The sequence below is a fragment of the Scylla paramamosain genome, unplaced genomic scaffold (assembly GCF_035594125.1).
Source record: "Scylla paramamosain isolate STU-SP2022 unplaced genomic scaffold, ASM3559412v1 Contig106, whole genome shotgun sequence".
NCBI lineage: Eukaryota > Metazoa > Arthropoda > Malacostraca > Decapoda > Portunidae > Scylla > Scylla paramamosain.
Genome location: NW_026973771.1, coordinates 235,001 through 257,958, shown reverse-complemented (window position 1 = coordinate 257,958; position 22,958 = coordinate 235,001). Strand labels below are relative to the sequence as shown.

At 42.4% G+C, this 22,958-nt stretch overlaps 1 long non-coding RNA gene across 2 annotated transcripts in view; it reads right to left on the bottom strand.

Moving 5' to 3' along the window:
* Positions 1-22,958, bottom strand: part of LOC135099137 (uncharacterized) — a 160,177-nt gene that overhangs the window by 20,179 nt on the left and 117,040 nt on the right. Inside the window, exon 4 of one of the 2 annotated variants that reach the window (XR_010267704.1) lies at positions 10,933-11,020. The exons of the other annotated variant lie outside the window; for it this stretch is intronic. This is a non-coding gene — a long non-coding RNA (uncharacterized LOC135099137). Of the gene's footprint in view, positions 1-10,932; positions 11,021-22,958 lie in introns of those variants that run through there. 2 annotated transcript variants of the gene reach the window in all.

Here is a 22,958-nt window from a genome sequence, read left to right as displayed (position 1 = left end):
ACATTCGCGTGTATAAATTTTATACACGCGAATGTAATTTCTCTCTCTCTCTCTCTCTCTCTCTCTCTCTCTCTCTCTCTCTCTCTCTCTCTCTCTCTCTCTCTCTCAGTGAAATACAATAACAAATCTTAAGAGAACGAAAAGAGGAAGTCATGAAAACACCTTATCATCATCTAATTCTCCTCCTCCTCCTCCTCCTCCTCCTCCTCCTCCTCCTCCTCCCCCTTCTCTTCTTTCTACTCAGCACTCAGTAATCTCCCATCGTTATTAATCATTTTTTTTTGTTCCTAATCGCTCCATCTCATTTCTTTCTTGGTTTCGCTTCCCTCCATCACTCCCTGCTCAGAATCTCAAAGTCCGGACCCGCCTCACACCACCTCCTTAAAACATAAAAGCAACACATCGTCCTTGTTCTTACTGACACTGAATAGAAGAGCATGAGAAAGTTTGAGAGAGAGAGAAGAAAAGACGCCAGATATTAATACGATCACTCCCTGGGAACTGAATCTGGCGAGTGACGTGATTCTTGGTTTACTGAAAGAAAGAAATATAAAAAAATATATAAGCAACAGATAAAAAGTCTTCAGAAGTATTGATGAGGGAGAGAACACACACACACACACACACACACACACACACACACACACACACACACACACTGAGAGAGGCGCCGCAAAGTGAATTTATAATTTGGTTACATTCCTTCGCGTCTCTCAGCGTCCACCGCGCCATGAATGTTTCGTTTAGTTTATGACTTCATGTTACGCGCAATATCTGTTCATACTCATGGTTAGGTAGTACACACACACACACACACACACACACACACACACACACACACACACATATATTCATCCTACCGCCGCCCCCTCCCCCCTTCTCCTGCCGTGACATTCTTTTCTTATCTCCTTCCCAAAGTTTAGTTTATTTCAATTTTTACTTGTATTATCTTTGTACTAGATCAGTCCATTACTCTCTCTCTCTCTCTCTCTCTCTCTCTCTCTCTCTCTCTCTCTCTCTCTCTCTCTCTCTCTCTCTCTCTCTCATCTTTATTTTTCTGGTACCATTTCACCTTGTCTTCATACCCTTCCTCCTCCTCCTCCTCCTCCTACTCCTTCTCTTCCTCTTCCTCTTCCTCCTCCTCCTCCTCCTCCTCCTCCTCCTCCTCCTCCTCCAGCACATCCTCCACGTTCCCTTTCAAGCAAAGGTGCCTGTCAGTTAGCGAGAGAGAGTCTGACAATTGCGGAGAGAGAGAGAGAGAGAGAGAGAGAGAGAGAGAGAGAGAGAAGAATCTCTCTCTCTCTCTCTCTCTCTCTCTCTCTCTCTCTCTCTCTCTCTCTCTCTTTTGGCAACAACTTTCCACAAAACCAAAATTCCCGCATCCTGTCTTTTCCTTTTTCCTTTCCTTCTTTTTTTTATTTATTCCCGTTATCTTGTATTCTCTCAATCTCCACTTTCCTTACTTTTAAAACACTGCATTTCAAAACCTCTCCCTTTTTTTCCTTCCGTTTCCCAATCTTCAAATACTGTACTACACCATAAAATACCAAACACCACCACCACCACCACCACCACCACCACACCACAACCACCACATCACCTCTGTAGTGGGGATCAGATATCCGGGGGAGGAGTGTGGTAGGAGGACTGGATAAGGGAGGGGGAGAGAGATGTGGTGGTGGTGGTGGAGGAATGGTGATCTGCCACTCCTTCTCCTCCTCCTCCACCTCCTCCTCCTCCTCCTCCTCCTCTTCCTCCCCCCCCCCCGCCCGTAGTGCCTCAGGCCAGTTCAACATTGCGGTGATCCAACTCTCGTGTGTGTGTGTGTGTGTGTGTGTGTGTGTGTGTGTGTGTGTGTGTGTGTGTGTGTGTGTGTGTGTGTGTGTGTGTGTGTGTGTGTGTGTGTGTGTGTGTGTGTGTGTGTGTGTGTAGGTATTTCCGTGTTCCTGTCCGTGAACTGGTTGGGTGGGGGCGGGGATGGGGTGAGGCTGGAGATGGGATCGTGTGGTGGTGGGGGGTGGGATGGGGGAGGGGTCATCGCAACTGGGAGTGAGGGTGGGTGAAGGAGGCCCCCCCAATCAACCAGACATGCAGCCTTAGGGGGCAAAACATTTACATTATTATTATTTTTTTTTACTTTTTTTTCTGCCATAGGGATGAACGCACAGATTGAACAAAATGGGCATAGAAAGGAAGGAAAGAGACCGAAGGGGGAGGGAGGGAGGGAGAGAGAGAGAGAGAGAGAGAGAGAGAGAGAGAGAGAGAGAGAGAGAGAGAGAGAGAGAGAGAGAGAGAGAAATATGAATCAGTCAGGGAGAGAAAATGATTACCCTTCTTCCTCTCCCCTCTTCCTCCCCCCTCCCTCTCTCCCTCTCTCTCCCCCTCCTTCTCTCCCTCTCCCTCTTCCAGTATAATAACTCGGGGTAATGGGAATCTCAGGTGGAAAGTCATTTGCACCTGGCGCGGAGAGGCGAAGGGAAACCAGCTGACCTGACACTTAATGAAAATATTCTTGCCTTCTTAACTCTCTCTCTCTCTCTCTCTCTCTCTCTCTCTCTCTCTCTCTCTCTCTCTCTCTCTCTCTCTCTCTCTCTCTGTCTGAAGCGGAATTAAATATATATATATATATAGAATTCTAAGGAAGGATGATAAGCTTGTACAAAACAATAAGAAACCAGAGCACTAAAAAGAAGGGAAAGAAATAAGATTAGAAAAAGATGAGTTTGCAGGAGAATACCAATCTTTTTTTTCTTGTTTTCTCGTTTTTGTTGTTTCGTTTTTTCTTTTGCTTTTTTCAGTTTTCTTTTCCCTTGATGTAAAGTAAAGCACCGTTTCTCGCTTCTTACTTTTCTGCTTTTCCATTTTCTTTTTTCGTTTTCCCCTTTTCTTTTTCAAGATAGATATAACTTTTTTACTTTTTCACTTTTTCTCTTTTCCCCTTTTCAAAATAGCCACAATTTTTCCCTTTTTTGTATTCTTTGCTCTCTTTTTCTTTTTTTAAATAAACATCTCCTTTTCCTTTTTTCATGTTCCCTGTTTTCCTTTCCTTATTTTGAAGATAGAAGCCACTTTTCCCTTTTTCTTTACCTTTTCCTTTAATTTTTAAGCAGGTACTAGCTTTTCCTTTTCACACCTTTTTATTTTTTTTTCAAGAGAAGCTTTTTTTCTCCCTTTTAGCCTTTCCCCTTTTCAGGACTGGCATCACTTTTCTTCATTTTCATCAGTGTCTATCCATTTTTCCCAATTTCCACTTTTCCTTTCGGTTTTTTCATTTCCTTCAAGATAGACGCCACTTTTTCCATTTCTCCCTTACCTTTTTCCTCTCTTTTTTTCCCCCAGTCCTCGCAAACACACGGTCAAGCTTCAAGAATTTTCAGCAGGGAGGAATAAAGAAGAAATAATGGAAGGCGTTTGTTACGACACTAAAGAGGAAGAACGCCGTGGAAGCAATGAAATTCTTCCTTCCCTCCCTCCCTCCCTCCCTCTTTCCCTCCCTCCTTCCCTCCTTCCCTCCCTTAACTCTGCATTACCTTTCTGCTTATAATGGAACTTTATATGTAATCTTCTTTTATTCTGATTATGCCATTTTGCCAAGCTCATATCTCTCTCTCTCTCTCTCTCTCTCTCTCTCTCTCTCTCTCTCTCTCTCTCTCTCTCTCTCTCTCTCTCTCTCTTTAATGTTTTTTTTATGTACTCATGTCTAAGTACTTATTTTAGCTAGTTAGCTATTTATCCATTTATTTATCTATCCATACATATATTTAATTACATATCTATTCTTGCATCTATATTTTTATTTTATCTACTGTTTGCCTACGTAATTGAACCAAACTATCAATATTTGTTCTTTATTTGTTTGTGTGCTTGTGTGTTTCTCTCTCTCTCTCTCTCTCTCTCTCTCTCTCTCTCTCTCTCTCTCTCTCTCTCTCTCTCTCTCTCTACTTATCAATCTCGCAATAGGTAAATATGTTTTCTCTCCCTTCCTCATTGGTTTCCTCGTATCCTCACCCCCTCGTCCGCCTCCCCTCTTCTTTCTCTCTTTCGTACCTATAGCTCACTCTTCACTCTCCCTCCCCCTCTCCCTCTCCACTCTTCAAAGAAAAGGCTTAACATTATATAACAAACGGGAGAAAAAAATACTCGTTCACAACAAAAGGTGAAAGGAGAGTAGCAATCTTTTATAGTATTAGAGACGATGGTTGTACTAGTAGTAGAGGTGCTGGTGGTGGTGGTAGAGGTCGTGGTGGTGGCAGTAGTAGTAGAAGAAGAAGAAGACGAGAAGGAGGAGGAGGAGGAGGAGGAGGAGGAGGAGGAGGAGGAGGAGGAGGAGGAGGAGGAGGAGGAGGAGGAGGAGGAGGAGGAGGAGAAGAAAAGGAGGAGGAGGAGGAGGAGGAGGAGGAGGAGGAGGAGGAGGAGGAGGAGAAAAGGAGGAGGAATACAAAGGAATACAAAGGAATACAAAGGAAAGCCAAACAGCAACAAACCTTTTGGTCCTTGCAAGGCTGTTTGGTAACTACTTCTAACTAGCTACAGTGAAGAGAGACAGGACAGCATAGCAGAAGGCTCCTCCCCACCCACCACTCCCTCCAGCTTGCGCTGGCATGGAAATAGTTGGGAAAAGTACCATGCAGTATGGAAAAACTGACATGGAAATTTTCATAGGAAAGGATGAAAGGAAGTTCTACTATTCACCCTACGGTGAACTCTATACGCCTATCTGAAAGTTAATACAAGTTATATTAAAACTGTTGAATAAGAGTTTATTAGTGAATTTAGTAATTATTCGGACAAGAAGAGAGCTTGTTGGGGATTTGCTTTTAAATATTTGTCTATTTTATTTTTTAATGATTCAATAGTATTGCTGTTTACAATTTCGGCAGGAAGTTTATTCCATATATTTACTATACGATTAAAGAAGAAATGTTTTGCCTCGTGGGATTTAAAACGTTTGGGTATAATCTTGAATCCATTATTTCTTGTTAGGTTAGAATGATCAATGGTAAAATAATTATGTGCATCAATGTTACTATATCCTTTGAAAATTTTGAACACTTCAATTAGGTCTCCTCTTATCCTGCGCTTTGTTAAACTAAATAGGTTTAGTTCTTCCAGTCGTTCCTCATACGGCTTATTGCGCAATCTTGGAATCATCTTTGTGACTCTGCGCTGTATCTTTTCTAGTTTTTCAATGTCTTTTTTGTAGTATGGTGACCAGAACTGTACACAGTATTCTAGATGAGGGCGTACCAGTGAGTTATATAAGGCAAGTATAACCTTTTCTGATTTAAATTCAAAGGTTCTTCCAATGAACCCTACTAATTTATTTGCCGTCTTTACTGTTTCTGTGCAGTGTTGACTCGGCTTTAGGTCGTTTGACACAACGACACCAAGATCTTTTTCTTTATCAGCACTTGACAGTGGCATGTTATTCATTACATATCTCGCCTGAACATTGTTGCTTCCGATATGTAGAATTTTACACTTTTCTATATTGAATCTCATCTGCCATTTTTCTGCCCAGCTTGTTAGTTTATTGAGGTCACACTGCAGTTCCTGCCATTGTGACACAGACGTAACTCTACTTGTTATTTTGGTGTCGTCTGCAAATTTACTTATTTTGCAGTTTATCCCTTCATCAATATCATTTATGTACATTATGAAGAGTACTGGTCCTAATACAGAGCCTTGAGGAACGCCGCTATTTACCTTATGCCACTCTGACTCTTTTCCATTTATTACAACACGCTGTTTTCTGTCAGAGAGCCAGTCTCTCAGCCATTTCAGGGTGTTTCCGGCAATGCCGTGAGCTTTTACTTTACTGATGAGTCTCTTATGGGGAACAGTGTCGAAAGCTTTCTGGAAATCAAGGTAGATAATATCAACAGCTTTTGTCTCGTCATACGAGTTAAATACTTCATAAAAGAAGTCTAGTAAGTTTGTTAAGCAGGAGAGCTTGGTTCTGAAACCGTGTTGCGAATCCTTTATGATTTTATTTTCTTCTAAATATTTAACAATTTTATCTCTAATTATTGTTTCCATCAGCTTACACACTACTGAAGTGAGACTGATCGGCCTGTAATTGGCTGGGAGAGGTTTATTTCCTTTTTTAAAGATTGGCGTGACATTTGCTAGTTTCCATTCGTGGGGAACTTTACCCGCTAGCAAAGTTTTATTGAATAAAATTGTAAGCGGTTTCACGAGCTCATTTCTTGCTTCTTTAAGAAGCCTGGGTGATATCTTGTCTGGCCCGGGTGTTTTGTTTACGTTCATGCTCTTTGTGACTGAGAGGATTTCACTTTCTGTGATGGTGAAGTCTGGCAGCGTGGTGCCTCGTGACTGAGGCGTGGGGGTCGGCAGACTGCCCTGAACATCCTCAGTCGTGAAGACGGTTGAGAAGTACTCGTTCAGGGTATTCGCCATGTCTGTTTCGCTTGTTATTTGTTTACCATTTTCTGTTATCAATGGACCAATCGTTGATGTTACGACCCTTTTTGCTTTTACATAACTGTAAAATTCTTTTGGGTTCGTTTTACATGAGTTCGCGATCTGAGCTTCGACAGATTTTTTGCTGCATTTGATCAGCTTTTTAGTTTTTCTACGTAATCTGTCATGCTCTAGTTTATCATCATTATTTTGTGTTAGTATGTATTTGTGGTACGCATTTTTCTTAGCCAGAAGGCAGCATTTAATTTCATTGTTCCACCATTTCGGTTTGGTGTTTTTTTACCTTCCGTCTGTTTCGTTGCGGTACACACAAAAACGTAGTTTCATTTAACTTTTTAGCAAAGACTTCCCATGCGTTGTTTATGTCTGGTGTTTCCAGCAGTTCATTCCAGTCTATGGATGCAAGCTGCATGCGAAGTCTCTCAAAGTTAGCACGCCGATAGTCTGGCACTTTTTCTTTACTTTCGCTTACTTTAGCTTTGTCAAAATTTATGGTGAAAAGTAAGCTACGATGATCGCTGGAACTCAGTTCTGGTCCAATTTTTAGGTCTTTTACTGACTCTTCACCAGTTGTTAAAACAATATCTAGGATATTGTTACCTCTCGTCGGATGCATGACGTGCTGGTGGAGGGAGCTTTCAAGGATACTCCCGTAGAGATGCTGGCCTGCGTGAGCCGTCAGTGGTTCACCCCACCTCGTGACTGGAAGATTAAAGTCCCCCATAATTATGCAATTATTAACGCAGCAAATGTCCGCGATAAGGTCATAAAGTTTTTCGTCTGTAGCGGGTGACTGGGCTGGAGGACGATAGACGAGACCTAATGTTATTTTACGAGATTTATTTTCTAACTGGATGAAAGTGACGTCTATATTAGCAATGGTTGGGATCGGAAGTAAACGAGGATGAAGATTACTTTTTACGTAAAACATAACACCGCCTCCCGCACGGTGAGTTCTCTCGCAGCTAAAAATGGTGTAGCCAGGGAGTGAGTACTCAGCTAAGTAATCCCTGCTTGATGAATTTATCCACGTTTCCGTGACGCCTATGATGTCGTAGTTTTCAAGATAAATAAGAGCTTGCAGCTCATTTAATTTATTCCGTAAACTACGGGCATTGAAGTAACAATGAGGAGGAGGAGGAGGAGGAGGAGGAGGAGGAGGAGGAGGAGGAGGAGGAGGAGGAGGAGGAGGAGGAGAAGAAGAAGAGGAGGAGGAGGAGGATAATTGGGAGGAGGAAGAGGAGGAAGAGAAAAAAAAACAAAAGAAAAATAAGAAATAAAAGCAAAAAAAAAAAAACAGAAAAAAAGAACAAGATAAATATGAGCAACAAAAAACGAGAGAGAGAGAGAGAGAGAGAGAGAGAGAGAGAGAGAGAGAGAGAGAGAGAGAGAGAGAGAGAGAGAGAGAGACTTGTAAAGGGATTAATGCTATAAGTAGTAAGATGGATAAACAAGATGAAAAGAAACAGTAATCGGGAGAGAGATCAGAGATAATGCGGAAATTAGAGAGAAAAATGTTCCTTGTTATCTCCTCCTCCTCCTCTTCCTCCTCCTCCTCCTCCTCCTCCTCCTCCTCGTAATGCGAAGGAATGAAGCAACTTGACGTATTAGAGAGGAGAAAAGGACTGTTGTAAGTATGTCTACAATATTAAAAGCTCCAGTACCATGTATGTTCCTTAATTTGAGTTTACCCTTCAAAAAAGAAAACGGGGGAACAAATAAACATTTACGTGGAGATAGAGAGAGAGGTGGAAATAAATAAATAATCACAATTCATTCTCTCTCTCTCTCTCTCTCTCTCTCTCTCTCTCTCTCTCTCTCTCTCTCTCTCTCTCTCTCTCTCTCTCTCTTTCCGGCCTCGATCCTGCAAAATACATAGGAATTTAATGCGATGGTAATGGATGCCAGATCGTCTTTCCCTTGTGATCACGTGATGTTTATTTAGTGATGTTAATGTTAAGACCAAGCCCGCCCTGGGAGATTGGACCAGGGCGAGAGAGAGAGAGAGAGAGAGAGAGAGAGAGAGAGAGAGAGAGAGAGAGAGAGAGAGAGAGAGAGAGAGTCAAAGCGGCAGAAAGAACTAATAATTAAAATAAAGAATGGGAACGAAAAGTACAAAAAATAGTACAGAAAGAAACCGATGAATTTTAAAACACTGAAAATAATGAAAGAAAATACAATGATGATGATGGTGATGATGATGGTGATGATAGTGATGGTGATGGTTGGAGATGAGCCCGGCCAGTGTGATAAATAGGAGAACGATATGATAACAGATAAACGGTAAAGGGACAAGAGTGGGTCGATGAAAGGGAAGGGAAGGGAAGGGAAGGGAAAAAGGAAGGGAAAATCTTTCTCTCCCTTATTACGATTCAGGAAGGAAATAGAGATAGTTTGCAACGTATTCCATTTTCCTTCTGCTTCCTTTCTCTCCATTTATCTCTGCCTATCCCTCTTCCTTCATTTGCACCTCGTTGTCAAGTGTTCTCTCGAATCTCTCATCTCTCCTGACGCCTTTTCATTTTCTTCACTGTGTTTTTCTTGTTATTCATTATCCCTGTCTACTCTCTTCTTTCTTCTACCCCTTTTTTTTTTTTAAGCATCTCCCTCTTTTCCATCGTCTTCCCTCCTTTTCTTTTATCTTTTCCCATCATCTTTGCCATTTTGTCTTTTTTATCGTCAGTTTTTATTTTCCTTTACTACTTTCTATTTTTTTTATTGTATTATTTCATGTACTTTTCTAAGATTCCGTTTTTCTTTCACATCTTCATCACTATTCTCTTCTCTCACTTCCGTATTCCATCCTTCTCTATCCCTTCTTCCTTAATCCCTTCTACTTTCTTTTTTCCTATCTTCTTCCTATCCTTTCCTTCTCTCCTTCCTTTATCTTGTCTCCTCCACGAAGGAATCCGATAGCGTGTGATCAGAGGAGCGTGGAGGAGCGTTCACTACGGGAGGAGGAGGAGGAGGAGGAGGAGGAGGAGGAGCGGGCACGTACTTCCTCATGCTCCGGTAGAGAGATTACCTCCACGTAAGGCATGATCTACTGCAGGAGGAGGAGGAGGAGGAGGAGGAGGAGGAGGAGGAGGAGGAACGGGCACTTACTTCCTCATGCTCCGGTAGAGAGATTACCTCCACGTAAGGCATGATCTACTGCAGGAGCTCTCTCTCTCTCTCTCTCTCTCTCTCTCTCTCTCTCTCTCTCTCTCTCTCTCTCTCTTCTTCTTCTTCTTCTTCTTCTTCTTCTTCAAGAAGAAGAAGAAGATGAAGAAGAAGAAGAAGAAAAAGAAGAAAATAAAATAAAAGAAGAAGAAGAAGAAGAAGAAGAAGAAGATGAAGAAGAAGAAGAAGAAGAAGAAGAAGAAGATAAAATAAAAAGAAGAAGAAGAAGAAGAAGAAGAAGAAGAAGAAGAAGAAGAAGAAGAAGATAAAATAAAAGAAGAAGAAGAAGATAAAATAAAAGAAGAAGAAGAAGAAAAAGAGGAAGAAGAAGAAGAAGAAGGACATCAATATCATCATGTAAAACTCACGCACAAACCAACACACACACACACACACAGAGAGAGAGAGAGAGAGAGAGAGAGAGAGAGAGAGAGAGAGAGAGAGAGAGACGGATAGAGAGACGGATAGAGAGACGGATAGAGAGAGAGACGGATAGAGAGAGAGACGGATAGAGAGAGAGAGAGAGAGAGGGACGGATAGAGATAGGAAAAGGATAAATTGAGTATAAAAGACAGAGTAAACAGATATTCTTGGTAAAATATATAAAAAAAAAGCAAGAGAGAGGGATGAAGAGGGAGAAAGCAAGAGAGGGAGAGTGACAAAAGGAGAGGAAAAGAAGAAAATGACTATAACATATTCTTGGTAAAATAAAAACAAAGAAACATACAACATATATATAAATTTGAAACAATTAAAAAACAAGGGCAGAAGAATGGAGAGAGAGTGAGAGACAGTGAGAGAGTGAAAGTGACGGAAGGAGAGAGAAATGGGAAGATGAGGACAAAAAAGGAAAACTAGAAAAGAGAATGCTTAGTAAGAAAAAGAAAAAAAGAACATACAATATACAAATCTAATTCAACATACAATAATTTCCATCTATATTTCACAACCAATAAAAAAAAAAGTTTAACACAGGAGAATGGAATAGCGGTTTAGAGATATGGCGAAAGAGGATTAAAAAATACAGGATAAACTGGGATAGAAAAGACTGACGGAAGGAAGGGAAAAAGAAAAAAAAAGTGAATATAAAAGAAGATGGAGACGAGAATAGAGGTTTAGAAAGGAAGAAAAAGGACAAGAAGAAAATAAAAAAAAAGGTATAAAAAACAAAAAGTTTAAAGATCAAGCTCAGTAAAAAAATCAACTAAAGGAAAAAAGAAGAAAACAGAAAGTAAAATGAAAATAGAAAATGGAGACGAGGACTAAAAATAAATAAATAAATAAATAAATAAACTACTGGACAAACATCCTAACCTTACCTAATCCATCAGGGCGTGGTTCGAACGAGGCCGAACCAGAGGAGGACTAACCAGAGGAGGATGTGCTTGTGAGGGAGGGTGGTCACTGGAAGCCTCTGGGGGGAGGAAGATAAAAAAATGTGCTGACGGTGGTGCGGGAATGCATTGAGCTGCCCTGGCCCTGCTGACACTAATTCCTTGCACCCAGAGAGACCCTTGTACACGGACCTGACTGGGAAGCACAACACACACACACACACACACACACACACACACACACACACACACACACAGATAGATGGAGGGATAAGTGGGTAGACAGATAGGTAAACATATAGATAGATGGATGCGTGGATAGATAGCTAGTTTGATAGATAAATAGAACATAGACAGAAGCTTAGACAAATAGATAGACGAAAAAATAGATAGGTAGATAGATAAATAGATAGATAAAGAGAGATAGACAGACAGGTACATAAACAGTTGGACACACGGAAAGGTAGATATTTTATTTACCCCAAATTTATCAATATCGTAAAAAAAGAAAAACAGAAAATAAAAATAAATAAATAAATAAATAAATATATATATATATATATATATATATATATATATATATATATATATATATATATATATATATATATATATATATATGCGCGTGGTGACATAAGTGCCAAAGCGCCACCAAGATGGAAAATCACTTTTTTGCTCCATTCCCATCTCCAAACCCTCTACTTTTCAACTGCGTAATCGGCAGTTCAAACCGACAACTGCAATATGGTGGAAAATCCCACTAAAGAGAAGGGTATGTCGCCCGTAGCTTTGCCCGGTTTGGTGGGACCCCCTCACGGTCTAGACTAGCGTTCAAAGCGCCATTTTTACTCTTGTCCCACGTTGAAACCTGTTCGTTATCTCCAGTCTAGCTCCCGAGTTTGAAACAGGCGTCCAAAGCGCCATTCGACCATAAGGTCGAGAATCAGGGGGAAGAAAAAGGTAAATTAGCCTTAAGCACCTCTGTTCTGTCGCGACCCCACGGGATGAGGCTGTGTTTAAAGCGCCAATGTTGTGTTTGTGGTGGCGGGAGGCGGCGGCGGACCAATGGGAACCGCTCTACCGCGCCGCCTGGGCAAAATTGGGGCCCAATGAGAACGCGCCATTCTTCCCGCTACCCCTCCCTGCCGAGCCCGGGGAAGCCAGGTGTTCATCCTGCAACTACCCCAGAAGTACCCCACAATACGTCCGACTTCAGCCTGGCAAACTGCAACACCTGCAACAGCTGCTTGAGTTCATCCCAAATGTCAACCAGCCATACCTTCAGTTCATCATCAGGAAGCAGCAGGAACTGGATAATACTGAAGAAGATGACAGCACTGAGGACGAGGATGAGGACCACCTAGAGTACGACAGTGACAGTGAGGACATTGTAGATGACCCCCAGCCGCTACAGGACGAGGACAACACTGGTGAGTGAGGACGAGTCAGATGACTCGCATCTCTCACAACGTAAGCTTTCATTTAAGACCAAAATGAGCTTTCTATCTTAATCCGTTACGGAGTTATCGCATTCTGAAAGTCGCAAAACTTTGACCGCGTTTTTTCTCAGTTTTTTATATTTGGCGCTTTGGCACTTATGTCACCCACGCGCCTCAATATATAATATATATATATATATATATATACGAGTATATATATATATATATATATATATATATATATATATATATATATAATATATATATATATATATATATATATATATATATATATATATATATAATAAAAAGACGAAACTAGTAATGAAATTAAAAAGCGCACACCTCCCCCACCACACATACAGAGAAGTGACCTTTCATTTATAAAAAAAACTATATTAACTTATTCATTGTGGAAGCGTTACACAACTCTCTCTCTCTCTCTCTCTCTCTCTCTCTCTCTCTCTCTCTCTCTCTCTCTCTCTCTCTCTCTCTCTCTCTCTCATCATCTTCACCCAGCCATAGTCACGTCAACTTCGTCAGCCTCGGGACACAAGACGGCTTCCTTTTCATCCGTTTCGTCAGTCAGTCATCTATTTTTATACCTCTTGTTATCCTCTCTCTCTCTCTCTCTCTCTCTCTCTCTCTCTCTCTGTTTCCACGTGTTTATCCTGCTTCTCTCTCTCTCTCTCTCTCTCTCTGTTTCCACGTGTTTATCCTGCTTCTCTCTCTCTCTCTCTCTCTCTCTCTCTCTCTCTCTCTCTCTCTCTCTCTCTCTCTCTCTCTCTCTCTCTCTCTCTCTCTCTCTCTCTGGCGTAATCAAGCGAAACAGGTCAAACAATCGCCGCCTTTGCTCTGAGACACATGAAGGGAGGGCGTGTAACTTTGCAGGATAACTCAAGAGGAATGAGAGGAGGAGGTGATACATATCGAGTTGTTTGTTTCATTCATGTGACGCTTTGTGATTTGTGATCCCCTTCCCCAACGCTTCATCCTGCGCCAGATAAGAACTATTGTGTCACTTCCAAAGCCACCCAGCCACCCTCCCAGCCAGCTAAACTGTCAGCCACTCAGCCAAACAGTCAGCCAGTTAACCAGTCAGTCAGCCAGCCAGCCATACCCACCCAGTCAGCCATGCCCAGCCATTCAGCCATTAAGTCACCTAGAGCAGTCATATATCTAGCTAGCCAGTTAACACAATGAAAGACGAAAAGGGCAAAGGTTATGTAGACTGTTAGGCTTTTATCATTCAGAAACCAGAAAAAAAAAAAATAAGCAGAAATTTTTGTTGTTGAAAGGCAAGTCTCATCTCGTTCTGAAGCAGTTTGAGCAGAAAAGATCAGCTTGACCACAGGGCTATCTCACTCAGAAGCAAGGGTAAACAGAAAACCGTAATGAGTCGCCAGGGCATCATTTGGTTGAGAACGCGAGAAATAAGCGCGCAGATCCATCATTCTCCTTCTTACACAACCTAAACTGCCCATCATCCTATCCTTCTCTTCACCAACACGCTAACAGTGCCTCAGAGCCAGCACATTCACCTCCACAGTGCTTGTATTATCCCGGCGCAGTGACAGCAACAGTTCAAAGCACCACAGTACTAGTACAATCATGACACGAGTGAGGCAAGCTTATGTACTTAACCAGGAAGTAGGTTAAGTTGTTCCTATATTACGTGATAACCAGTAACGCCGAGCTTGCACACAAAAGTAAGAAGTAACTAAGCTTCTTCCAGACACCACAATAACACTTTACATTTTCTGGATCAAGCAATAGCCAATAACAACAGAGTTTATGCATCAAATCAGGAAGTTGGTCAAATTATTGCTAGAGTAAGTAATAAACAGTAGCAACACAACAGTAATACAAGCTTAGCCACTTAACCAACAAGTAAATAAGCTTATTCCAGACACAAAAAATAACCCTGTACCAAACCCTGGACCAAATAAAAAGAACAGTAACACAAGTACTTTCCATTTTCAAGATGCAATGTGTGAAAAACAGTAGCAACACCAACAGTAATAGGAGAGAGAGGAGAGAGAGAGAGAGAGAGAGAGAGAGGAGAGAGAGAGAGAGAGAGAGAGAGAGAGAGAGAGAGAGAGAGAGTTGCTTCACACACACACACACACACACACACACACACACTACTACTACTACTACTACTACTGTAGTAGTAGTAGTAGTAGTAGTAGGTAGTAGTAGTGGTAGTAGTAGTAGTAGTAGTAGTAGTAGTAGTAGTAGTAGTAGTAGTAGTGGTAGTAGTAGTAGTAGTAGTAGTAGTAGTAGTAGTAGTGGCAGTAGTAGTAGTAGTAGTAGTAGTAGTAGTAGTAGTAGTAGTAGTAGTAGTAGTAGTAGTAGTAGTGGTAGTAGCAGTAGTAGTAGTAGTACTACTACTACTAGTAGTAGTAGTAGTAGTAGTAGCAGTAGTACCAAGAGCAATAGTTAAATTTCTTCAGTCACCCCTGAAAGCCAATTAAAAGTCTACGGTGTTAGCGTGTCATATTTCACGTACTCCTACGGTTAATATCAGGGGGTAATATTGAGTGGCAAAATATTAGCTTGTAGAGAAGGATAGATTGGGCTACGAACACTAAGGAACACAAAGGCAGAACAACCAAAGAACACAAGGGTTGGTGCAGGAAGGCATCAAGTCTATACGTGGCAATCCCTGTACAAAACACACTTGTCTGTTTGCCACCATCCTTTTAAAAGCTTCCCATTAACTCTGCACTTACAGCCTGAATAGTAGTACCTGTTCTTGGATTTTTACTTATTCAGATCTTTCCTTTTTTCCCTAACGTCCTTTTTCCACTCGTGTTTCCCCTCATTATCTCCCCCTCCCCCCCCCCCTCACGTTCTGGCCGCCCCTCCCCTCGCCCACCCTCCCTCTGTCCCTTTTTCCCAGTACTAAAAATTGCGTCAATTCTCGTCTGCTTCTTTGTTTCTCCCTTTTTTATCCATTAGTTATACGAAATGTTCTCGGGAAAATGGAACTGGAGGAGGAGGAAGAGAGGAGGAGGAGGAGGAGGAGGACACATGGAGGAGGAGGAGGACAGAAGAGGAGGAGGAAGAGGAGAATTTTGTGAGGCAGAAGTAAGCCAAAGATGATGTGTCCATTAATTTTGTTTTCGATTCTTTTGCTGCTCTTTGTTTTCCTGTTGTGTGTGTGTGTGTGTGTGTGTGTGTGTGTGTGTGTGTGTGTGTGTGTGCCCTCCCCCTCCACGGTAGCGCTTGCATCTTTGACACACTGGACAAGTCTCCAGGCGGCGACAGGAAACTGGGTCTTTTCTTCCTTTATTTTTGTCGTTTCCACAACCCTTCCCTCTCTTTTGCCTCACTCGCCCAATGCTGCAGAACGAAGGGATGGATAAAAGGCATACCAGACTTTTCTATATACATGAAAACAAAACAAAAAACAGCTGTTGCTCCAAAATATGATGAATAAACGGTAGTATACTGAAAAAAAATGTTTGTGTATGTAAACTTTTCTTTACTTCCCTAATACTGCAGAATGAATGGTTCAATAAAAATAGATAAAGCTAGAATAGACAACACTATACACATGATAAAAAAAATAACAGCTGAGTCTCTAAATATGATTAATACAAAAGAACACACACAAAAAAAGTAATTGCAAATATGAAATGTCTTCCGTAGAACAATTTAATCTTTTCAGTCTCGTTATCATATGTTGTTGTGTAGATCATTGATTTTTCGTCGACTTTTCTTATCGGATGATGAAATTCGTGCAAGTGAAAAATGAAATAATGACATGACTAGGAAGGGAAGGGTGATATAATGAAATTTCCTGCCTCAAACTTTCCTTGTCCACTTGTGTCTAGAAATGTGATGGTTTGTGCTTGGGTACGTCTCTCTCTCTCTCTCTCTCTCTCTCTCTCTCTCTCTCTCTCTCTCTCTCTCTCTCTCTCTCTCTCTCTCTCTCTCTCTCTCTCCATCAGTTCTTCCTTTCTCCATCCATCCATCCTTCCCTTTCCCTCCTATACATTACTCCTCCCTCCATCATTTCCCTCCATCATTCCTTCCTCCCTTTCTTCTCTCCCTTTCTTTCTAGCTCTTCTTCGTCCTCCATCCATTCCTTCCTTCTCTGTCTTTCCATTCATACTCTTCCTTCCAATTTTCCCTCTTCCTTTCCTCTTCTTCCTTTTCTTCATGCATTCCTCCTCCCTCTATCCATTCCTCTTACTCTTATCTTTCCTTCCTTTTCTCCTCTTCCTTTTCTCCCATCCATTCATCCTCCCCCTTCTCCCCTCTCCCTTCATCCATTCCTCCTCCTCTTCTCCCCTCTCCCTTCATCCATTCCTCCTCCTCTTATCCTTCTCTCCTTTTCTTCTCTTTCTTTTATCCCATTTATTCCTCCTGCCCCTATCCATTTCTCCTCTTCCCTTTCTCCTCTCCCTTCTTCTTCCTTCTGTCCCTCCCTCTCCCACTCCTCTCTCCTCCCTCCCTCTACCAGGAGACGTCAATATATCAGTGAGGTCTTTGGCGTTGTGTTATCTCTGTCGCTGGTGTGGCCAACTCCTTATCAGTTCCCATGATTGCCGCCTCTCCGTTGTACTGCGTGGGTGTGGAAGGGTGTGGAGTGGATGGGTGGATGTGTGTGTTAAGGGGTATGTGGTTTCGTAGGTGGGCGGGTGAGTGTTGGATGGGTCGGTGTAGGTGGATTTGTGGATGAGTGGGTGGGTGTGTGTGTGCATAAGTGTGTTAATGAGGTAATGGTGATTTTCCGTAGTTAATGGTAGGTTGTTTTGTTGTATATTTTGTGCTTGTTATCTTAACTATTATTTTCTTTGTGTTTGTTTGTTTATTGTTCGTTTGTAAGAGTAACTTATGTCTGTAAACAAAACTAACGTTAAGGCACCATCATTATCATCATCAATAATAACACAATAACAACAACAACAACAACAACAACAACAACAACAACAACACTTACGACCACCACCACCACCACCACCAACAACAACAACAACAACAACAACAACAACAACAACAACAACAACAACAACAACAACAACATTTAGCCCACCCCAAGCCTTCGTTGCCTCCCCTCATACCTTCCCTCACCCAAACCTCCACAAACACAACCCCCTCTTCCCCCTTCACCCTTCTCTCCTTCCCTTTCCCCCTTCCAGTTGTTATGTTTGGTAGTGTAAGCTTAGGTTAGGTTACGATAGGTTAGGTTAGGTTAAATTAACTTAGGTTAGGATATTAAGTTAGGTTAAGTTAGCTTAGGTTAGGTTTGGTTAGGTTCCGATACGTTTCGTTAGTTCATGTTATGCTAGGTTAGGTTTGGTTAAGTTTGGATATGTTAGGTTAGGTTAGGTTAGGTTAGGTATCAGGTTGTCAGTCTTTTGTCTAGTTCTTTCCTGAGCTGTTATTTTATTTTATTTTTTTTTTTTAGTTTTGTTAAGGTAGTTTCCGGAGAAAGAGGAATGAGAGGAGAAACATGAATACGAGAAGAAAAGGAACAATAGGAGAAAGAGGAATAGTAGTGTGTGTGTGTGTGTGTGTGTGTGTGTGTGTGTGTGTGTGTGTGTGTGTGTGTGTGTGTGTGTGTGTGTGTGTGTGTTACTGGAATTTGTCTGTCAAAGAAATGTGAGTGTTTAATTACTGATCACCAGAAACTTTATAAATTAATAACATCGTTTCATTATTAATTATTATTGTTATTTAATTTAGTTACCTGTCACTTTGCAACACACACACACACACACACACACACACACACACACACTGACATAACAGTGACGAGACATAATGAGTCTTTCCTCACTACAGACCATCCGATAACTGAGAGAGAGAGAGAGAGAGAGAGAGAGAGAGAGAGAGAGAGAGAGAGAGAGAGAGAGAGAGAGAGAGAGAGAGAGAGAGAGAGAGAGGAGAGAGAGAGAGACCCTTCCATGGTACATCCTCTAGCAACTGTCCCCTATCTCTCTCTCTCTCTCTCTCTCTCTCTCTCTCTCTGGCGGCGGTTCATATTTCAAAGGTAATGGCTCCGTTCGGCAGCTTCTATCCGCACTGCAACATTCATTCTCTCTGGCAAGAATTGGGTTCTGAGCGCCTTGGTTTGATGAGATGGCGGGCCTTCGTGTGGTGTGGTGTGGTGTGGTGTGGTCTGGTGTTGTGTGGTGTGGTGCGGTGTGGTCTGGTGTTGTGTGGTGTGGTGCGGTGTTGTCTTACCATGTCTTGTCTTGTTTTGTCTGGTCTTGTTTGGCCTTGTTTTGTTTTGTTTGGTCTGGTGTGGCTTGGTCTGTCGCGGCGCCTTCTTTAGTCTTCTTGTCTGTTGTGGTCTTCCCTGGTCTTATATGGTATGGGTTTGTTTTTGTCTTAGTTTGTTTTGTCTTGTTTTCTTTTGTTTCTGGTATGGTGTGATGTGGTGTGGTGTGGTGTGGTGTGGTGTGGTGTGGTATAGTGTGGCGTTGCTCCTCTTTTGGTCTCCTTGCGCAGTTAATGATAGCGGCAAATTAAGCCGGGCTGGTGCCTCGTCAATGATCTGTTGATAATGGGAATGCGTGTGATATTAAGTGCTTCTCAATAATGGATGTAAAAATAATAATAGTTTCATTGTGCAACTTTGGGGTCCGGACATTACAGAAGCAGAATGTAAATGAATAAATGATAATGCTCAGTAAGTGGGTCTTAAATAATTATAAGCTCATAAGCAGACTAGGCGTTGGTTAATAAAAAAGTTTAATTCGTCTAAAAACGCCGTTATTTGGTTCAAAGCCGCATTATTCCGCTCACAACAGCTGTACCCGGCTCAGAGGAGAGGTACTCGGCTCACAACAGCGGAATTTGGCTCACAGCAGTTTTTTTTTTTTTTTTGTGATGGAGATTTGGTTCTGAGGGGAGGAATTTGGCTCACAACAACAGTAATTGCCTCAGAGGGGAGGAACACGGCTCGCAACAGCTGAAATTGGCTCACTACTGCGGTACTTGGCTCATAATAAGTTTTCATCTTAACATTACCTTTTTTTTTTTCATACAACAGAGCTTTTTTTCAGCTAAGTAAGAAATTCAACTTAACACGAGTAAAGATTGTAGATAATTCAACAGGAACGTTATTTTTACATCACAATAAGGAAACGAAGAATCTTTTTTTTTTTTTACTCAATACGAATAAGAATTGTATATAATTTCCAGCAACACTATTTTACTTCATAATAAGGTAAAAAAAAAAAAAAAAAAAAGACGCGATTTCCACCCCACTGCTTATCAGGTCCAGGAATCGCACGCAGGTCCCTTATCCCCACGTGTCCACCTCACCTGGGAACACCTGTCCGGCCTGCCCCCTTTTTCACCTGCTCCCCGCCCCACGTGGCCTGATGGACCGGTTAATTAGCGTAAATGGGCGTGTTTGTGTTCCACCGTGGGGGAGGGAATGTTTTGTTTGTTTGTCCGTGTGTGTGTGTGTGTGTGTGTGTGTGTGTGTGTGTGTGTGTGTGTGTGTGTTACAGTCAAGAAATAAAGTAAGAGATTATGTACTAGTTTGTAATTCTCTCTCTCTCTCTCTCTCTCTCTCTCTCTCTCTCTCTCTCTCTCTCTCTCTCTCTCTCTCTCTCTCTCCCTTCGGTCTCTTTCCTTCCTTTCTACTCCCATTTTCTTTTCTTCCTTCTTTTCTTCCCGAGTCTTCGTGTGTGTGTGTGTGTGTGTGTGTGTGTGTGTGTGTGTGTGTGTGTGTGTGTGTGTGTGATTCTATGTACGTCTATTTATGGTGTAAAAGGGTTGATGACTGTGTGCTGTAATTATGAAATTTATCAAGATGAGAGAGGTAGGTGGTGATGGCACAGAGAGAGAGAGAGAGAGAGAGAGAGAGAGAGAGAGAGAGAGAGAGAGAGAGAGAGAGAGAGAGAGAGAGAGAGAGAGAGTGATAACTTGTTTTGAAATATACCACCACCACCACCACCACCTCCTCCTCCTCCTCCTCCTCCTCCTCCTCCCCCTCCTCCATCACACCTGGCGGGAGGAACAGGTGGCAAGGTATTATCCACTAACATCTTCCACCCAGCTCCACGCTCCCCCCCCCCCCCGCCAGCATACATAAACAGCCCAAATTCAACCCTTTAGTTCCTCTCCTTGCCTCCCTTCATCCTCCCTTTGTCTCGACCCTCAACCCTTTAGACACGAGCATAGAGCATTCACACACACCGGGAATTCTTTATGTGGGTTGATGAATGGGTTTCGATAACAAGAGGGGGTGTTTTGATGCTGTGTGTGGTGTTGTGGTGTGCGTGGTGTGGTGTTTGGTGGTGTCTGGTGTCTTGAAGCGAGATCAATTTAAAACATGACTAGCGAGGTTAGATGTGGAAAATTGAGGCTCTCTCTCTCTCTCTCTCTCTCTCTCTCTCTCTCTCTCTCTCTCTCTCTCTCTCTCTCTCTCTCTCTCTCTCTCTCTCTCTCTCAAATATTAACTCCTAAAAAGAATCATTGAATTAAGCTGAAAGAGTTATTTTAAGGTCAAAGGAAGGGTGTGAGGTCAGGTCAGGATTAAGCAGGGTCAGCGAGGGTCAGGGACAGGTCGGTTTGGAACGTTAATAGACAGGGTTGGGTTAATTTGAGTCAAGTTTTCCATGTTTAAAGTTTTCGATGTTTAAAGCTTGTTTGTTTATTTTTGTTTGTTTTGGTGTGTGTGTGTGTGTGTGTGTGTGTGTGTGTGTGTGTGTGTGTGTGTGTGTGTGTGTGTGTGTGTGTGTGTGTGTGTGTGTGATTATTGTTGTTTGTTTGTTTGTTTGTTTGCTTGCTTTTTCTTCTTCCCTGCTCTGCTCTGGTGATAAGGGAGGACCACCACCATCACCACCACCACCACCACGAGCCTTCCTTTCCTGCGTGTGTGTGTGTGTGTGTGTGTGTGTGTGTGTGTGTGTGTGTGTGTGTGTGTGTGTGTGTGTGTGTGTCGCTTCACTAACACGACGCAAACTCTCGGCAGCAACGCGTGTTTGGCTGTCAAGATTCTAAGGACCATCTTGAGAAGCTTTTTGCCACACCTTCACTATTAATGAGAGTGAGAAAAAAAACGTCTCTGAGCTTACACGAGTATTTAAGGATATTTTTACGGTTCTAGTGACTGATTAACGACATTTTTATATTACTTACTGGTGAAACTGTCGAGAGAACCCGCCAAATCATCTCTGTGACCTTGGAAAATGGTCGTGGTGGGAGAGCAAAGCCTATTGGAATACAACTCTGACACTGAACAGGGCGAGTCAAGTACTGCAGTATGCTGGTGGTGGTGGTGGTGGTGGTGGTGGTAGCTGTTGCCTCACCCATAAAATAGAAAAAAAAAAAATAAGACAAAAAAGACTGAATAAAGTTGAGAAGGGGAAAAATTAAACAAGAAAAAGAAAATCTCTGGTACAGTAAAGCAATAAGCCTGCCTGCCTCCCCCCCCCTCTCTCTCTCTCTCTCTCTCTCTCTCTCTCTCTCTCTCTCTCTCTCTCTCTCTCTCTCTCTCTCTCTCCCCACGAACTTTCGGCCCCCCAAGTCTCCTGAGGAATGATAAGGATGCTGGCGAAGGGAATGATTAACGGGAAGAAAGAAAAGACGATGATAATGAAGACAAACAGAAAATGAAAAAAAAAGTAAGAGAGAGAGAGAGAGAGAGAGAGAGAGAGAGAGAGAGAGAGAGAGAGAGAGAGGGACAGTAATAATCTCCACCACCCTCGTTAATGACCCTGCTAATCCCCCTCCCCCCTCCGCTCCTCCCCTTAATCCACCACCACCGCCACCACCACCACCACCCCATTGTTACCAGGTCCAGTACTCAGAAACGGTTTATTCTCTCAGCAAGACAATTTTCGAAGCCCACAGAGATGATTAGCCTGGTTCTCAAGGGTGTTTCTCCTATTAATAACATAGAAAGCTGATCAGTCTGCCACCAGAACCGTAAAATTACCTATAAATTAGTGTCGCTTCAACTACAGCCTTTTAAATGTAGTGAAAGTTCAGAACAGACTTTCAGGATATGGTGCTTAGTCGCCCATTGATCAGACAACCAGCTTTTGTAACCGTGATATCTGCCTAAGCCGCCCTGACACAGCTGACGGGACGCTGGTTGGACACACGCACTGCCTCACCACCGGAGAAGTTTGCAGGTCACCAAGCAAGCAGGCAGGCAGGCAGGCAGGCAGGGGGTGAGTGGAGCAGTGTGGCCTCATCTTGACGTAACAACAGGCAGTGAAGGATAAGCGGAGAAGCGTTTTGGTTGTAAGTTGGAAGCGTTTTGGTTGTAAGTTGTAATGCTTGTGTTGTGGTTATTGATGTTACTGGTGGTGGGGGGGGAGGGGGAAGGTAATGCATACACACACACACACACACACACACCACTATCAGAAGACACAACACCGTCACTTCCACTACCAGTAACATCATAAGCAACACAAGATGCTTAACACCACCACCACCACCGCCGCCGCCAGAGCGTAAATGGGCTGCCTATAAACCAATAGTATGAGTTTAGCACTGTTTGGAGTGGCAGCGGGAACCAGGAAGTGAGAGAAGGATGGGAACCCGCAATGTGGCCAGAACAAAACGCAGACCCTCTTATATATATATATATATA